Genomic DNA, 5210 nt, shown 5'->3' on the forward strand with positions numbered 1-5210 from the left:
CCAAAGAAAAAAACTCAAATTGCCAGTTGTCTGGGTTTGAAAGTCCCAGAACATCACTTCTGCCACATTCTATTGCTTGCCCACCACTCCTACCCCCAGTGTAGATGAGCTTCATCCAATCCACTGAAGGACCAAATAGAACAAAAAAGTGTAGTAAGGGAGAATTTACTCTCATCTCTCTGGTTGTCTTTGAGCTGGGACATTGGTGTTCTCCTGTCATCAGACTCAGACTGAAACTTAGAAACACCATTTTTACTCTTGGTGCCCAGGCTGTCAAACTCAAAACTAGAACTATACGACAGGTTCTTCTGGGTCTCCAGTTTACCAGCTGCAGACTGTGGGACTTCTCAGTCTCCATAATTTCATGAGCCAATTACTTATAATCTCTCTCTCTTTCTCTCTCTCTCTCTCTCTCTGTTTGTCTGTCTCTCTCTCCATCCATCTATATGTCTAATGATTGAACTCATGTATTCCAGGCCCATGAAAGAAACAACTTTATATATCAATAGATATGTAGATATTTCCTTTAGTTCTCTTTCTCTGAGAACCCAAACTAGTATAGTTTTTGGTACGAAGAGTGATTCCAGAGGAAGAAATTTAAGAATGTGTTTTCTGAGAATATGTTTTCTGAATTGGTTCTGGAGTTTCTGGAATTGTCTCTTTAATTCAATTAGATTTTAAAATGCTAAGGGGTCCGTCTTGCCCTGTCCCTTCCCACCAGCCATGAGTTCCACGCAGTTCAACAAGGGGCCCTCTTACCAGCTTTTTGCCAAGATCAAGAACCAACTCCTGGTCAAATGCGACCCTCAGAAGGATGCGGTGCTCCGCAGCCAGATCTAGGGACTCACCGGCCGCTCTATCAGCCCCGACTTCCAGAAGAGTTTGAAGGAAGGGATTGCCTTATGCATACTCATGAACAAGCTGGGCTCAGTCCCCAAGATCAAGGGCTCATGCAGAACTGGCACCAGCTAGAAAACCTCTCCAACTTCATTAAGGCTGTGGTCAGCTACAGCATGAACCCCATAGACCTGTTGAAGGCCAACGACCTGTTTGAGAGTGGGAACATGACGCAGGTGCAGCTGTCTCTTCTCGCCCTGACGGGGAAGGTCAAGACAAAGCGCTGCAGAACGGGATGGACGTCGGGGTCAAATACTGGAGGAGCAGGAGCAGAACTTCAACGACGCCACCTTGAAGGCCAGCCAGTGAGTCACTGAGCTGCAGATGGGCACCAACAAATGTGCCTGCCAGTTGGGTGTGACAGCTTAGGGCACAGGGAGGCATCTCTATGACCCCAAGAACCATATCCTGCCCTCTGGACCACTCGACCATCAGCCTTCAGATGGGTACAAACAAGTGCTCCAGCCAAGGGGCATGATGGCTCCCGGGATCCCGCAGCACATCTACACCACCAAACTAGAAGCCGACAAGTGTGACAGCTCCTCCATGTCCCTGCATATGGGCGACAAGCAGAGTGCCAACCAGAGCGTCCAGGGCTTTGGCCTGGGCCGGCAGATATACTATCCCAAGTACTGCCCTCAAGGCCCAGTGACCAGCGGGGCTCCCTCGGGTGCCGGCAACTGCCCAGGCCCAGGGGAGTCCCCGGAGGATACCCCCTGCTCCCAGGAGGAGGCTGCTACTGAGGCCCCCGAACATGCTGGCTCCCCACATCATCACCCTGTCTGAGTTTGGGGGATTTTCCTGTATTTTTGCCTTTTTTTTTTAACCCGTTCAGTGCTGCCAACCGAGGGTCTGTGAGTAGCTGCGTGGGGTCAGGCAGCAGGGCTATTTTTTGTTTGTTTAATTTTTTTTCCCTCCTGCCTTGATTCCTTCACAGGACTGAGACACCGGGCTTGGGAGGAAGGGATCAAGGCTGTATCTGGATGCCTGTGAAGTGGGGGTCACTACCAGGGCACATCCAGGCCGTGGGCCGAGCTGTGCAGGGGAGAACAGGCCTGGGCAGCAAGGGGAGCCGGCAGCAGAAGGTTTCCAGTTACCTCTCCTCTTCCCTTTCGTCCACCTATCAGTTTATGGTTTCTGTACCCATAGAAGTTTCAGAAGTATTAACAAAAGAAAAATATTTCTTTTTTCCTAGGGAATGGGGTGGGGACAGTGGAGAGGGTGCTGGGAAATGGGTCCCCTGGGAGAAGGCCAAGGCCAGGATGCTAAAATATCTTAGGCTTATGAGTGACTGGATTTCCCTAGGACCCTCAGACCTGCCCAGGAGCAGGGTAGGGAAACAGGCCTATGCAAAACAATGGAGTAGTGAGTCACTGGGGCTAAGCCTGACCCCTCCCCATGCTCACCAACCCCCCAGTTGTGGCCCTCAGTAGATTTTAAGGAGCCCCCAGCTCTCCTTCTCCCCTTCTGGGACTAACCAACTGCAAGACTCCGTCTCCCCCAACCACAGGCCCTGCCAAGTACTGCTCATGGGCCCCAGCCAAGAGCCCTGCACCCTGAAATAATGTGAAATACAAACTGTGGACCAAATGCAATAGAAACCTCTGTTTTTAGGAAGAAATAAGAATAGTAATTATTATTAATAAATAAAAACAAAAATGCCAATGACTCTATTTCTAGGAGTAAAGAGAACACTGATAATCCATGGTGTGATCTGGCAATAGAAATTTGCAAAATGTCTCCATTGGATACTCCTAATCGACCACTTAAAAAAGCAAGGAGTTAGGTGACTGTGTATGTAAAACTTTCAAACATGTTTGCAAAACTAATAAATATATGAAGTTGGTTGGTTGCTCCTAATGTCTGTGGACAAAGTGGTCACAAAAAAAGATACACTCAGAGATTGTAATTCCTCAAGCACCTCATAAATGACCTGAAATCTCCTGTGTGTTCCCGGAAGAAAATTCTTATCTCCTATAACCAATATGACTGAGATTGCTAACAATAAAAATGACAATTCAGAATTCCTTTTAGTTACACAATTTTCAAAGGTTCCTGCATGCTCTCTCTGCATTCCAGGACAAACCTAAATCTTCTAGAGAAGCATCTCGAGACATGGACTCTTCTATACAGAAGCTGAGAGGGAGGAAGCGATTGGTTTTCATCAGGAAGTTATAGGAATAAGATTACCTCACCATGATTATTATTTAATCAAAAGCTTGCTATCCATCACTCTATGAGCTAACCACTCAGAACTTGTGGGCCCTTTTACACACACAATAGTGACTACCAAGCTCCTCCACCCCAATGCTGTGAGCTCAAAAAAAGTCCTACCTGGACTTAAGTGTGCCTAAAGGAACCAACCCTTTATTTGGATTTCATTTAGGAATGTGGTTTTTCTATCTCTGCCCATGAATCTATTTCAAAATTCAATTTTTTATACATAAGACTATTGTGAATGCCAAGTGATTGTCCTGTATAAGAGCCCTCAGATGTCAGGAAGTTGTAATATGTCTTCATCATCTTAAAAACAATGAGACATATATGTCAAGTTGTCTGACCTCAGGCACCACACCTAGCTGTGTGTAGGGATAAGTCCAGGAACTCCCTGCTTTAGATTCTGTTCTTACAACAACAGAAAATTACCATGTCAGCTTTCGCTCAGGAGTGAAAGTCAGTCAATTCGTCCATATAAGTAAATGACAAGTCGAGTCAATGAACAACTTATATTTGGACATCACGTCTCCCCTATATAGAGAGCTCCCTCTGTAGGCACTATGAAAAAGCTAAAGGAGGAAGAGAAGATCCAAAAGCAGGATCTCTCAAAGGAGAAGATGGAACAAATAATTGAAGATTTAAAAATGAGTAGAGGCTTGCTGTGATTAGTGGTTATTACTGCATACTAAATCATCCCAAAATTTAGTGACTTAAAACAGTAACAATAATTGTATTATCTCATGATTTTTGTGGGAAGCTCTGGCTCAAGTGTTTCATGAGGTTGCAGCCAAGTGGTGGTTACAGCCAGAGCAGCTGGAACGTTCCTGGGCATTTATCTCTCCCTATAGCCTTGAGACCTTTCCATGTGGTCTCTTCATATAAGCTAAATGGGTATCCTCACAAAATGGGAACACAACGATCTATGTGGCAGCTTAGGGTTCCAGTGCCAGGGCTTCCAGCAAGCAAGACACAAGTTGCATTTCTTCATCTGACCTAGTTTCAGAAGTCATGTAGTGTCACTTCTACATTTTCACAGTTACAAGAAAGTGCAAATCCACCAAGATTCACAGGAAGAGGAATTAGGCTCCACCTCTTGATGAGGGAGTAGCAGGGTTTTAAAAGATCATGTAGAATGGGAGATATTGCTATTGCCATCTTTAGAAACTACAGTCTCCCATAAGCTTAAACAAATACAAGACTAGGGTCATCTGAGGTTTGATCTTAATGAAATTCCGTCTGCCCAAGACCCCACTTGATTTGGCGGTTCATCTCTTTCCTGCTATTTCTTCTCCAATTCTGCAATCAGAGCCTAATTCCTTATCAACCTTTGTTTTCTTCAGTCCAGCACCATGAGCCACCTCATTTAGTCTTTTTTTTTTTCCTTCAGAGTCACTATTCTTTCGCTGCCCCATCTCAGCATCCTGTAAAAAGGTTGAGAGATTCTCCAGAATCACTGGGCCCTTGCTATGTCAGATCCCAAATTCCCCAGACTCTTTTAGTGCTCTCGAGTTTCAAATTAAGCCTGTGTGTATCATTTATATGGTATTTTAGAACAGTAAGATTGATCTTTAGTTATAAAGATAGCAATGATTTCCCAGGCCTCAAAGGATGGTGGAGGAAGAGGGGGAAGATTCACTGGGAAGGGCATGAGGGAACTTTTTGGGTTCATGGAAATATTTTAAATCTTGATTAGGATAGTGATACATGATGTATATATACCAAAACTCATAAAACTGTATATTTAAAATAGATGTATGCATTTTTAATAAATTATACCTTAATAAATTTAATTGTAAAATGAGAGAGAGACTGGGCATAGTGGTTCACGCCTGAAATCCCAACATGTTGGGAGGCAAAGGCAGGAGGATCACTTGAGCCCAGGAGTTCAAGATCAGTGAGAACCTGTGCCTAGAAAAAATAAAAAATTAGGTGGGCATGGTGGCACACACCTACATTTCCAGCTACTCAGGAAGTTGAGACGGGAGGCTCGCTTGAGCCCAGGAGGTCGAGGCTGCAGTGAGCTGTGATTGCACTATTGCACTCCAGCCTGGGTGGCAGAATGAGACTGGGCATAGTGGTTCACGCCTGAAATCCCA

General features: G+C 45.0%; 1 pseudogene; it reads left to right on the forward strand.

Annotated features, from left to right (window-relative positions):
* Positions 1 to 723: 723 nt before the first annotated feature.
* LOC105505576 lies at positions 724 to 1683 on the forward strand (annotated as a pseudogene).
* Positions 1684 to 5210: the final 3527 nt, after the last annotated feature.

Source organism: Colobus angolensis, unplaced genomic scaffold (assembly GCF_000951035.1).
Source record: "Colobus angolensis palliatus isolate OR3802 unplaced genomic scaffold, Cang.pa_1.0 Scaffold126, whole genome shotgun sequence".
NCBI lineage: Eukaryota > Metazoa > Chordata > Mammalia > Primates > Cercopithecidae > Colobus > Colobus angolensis.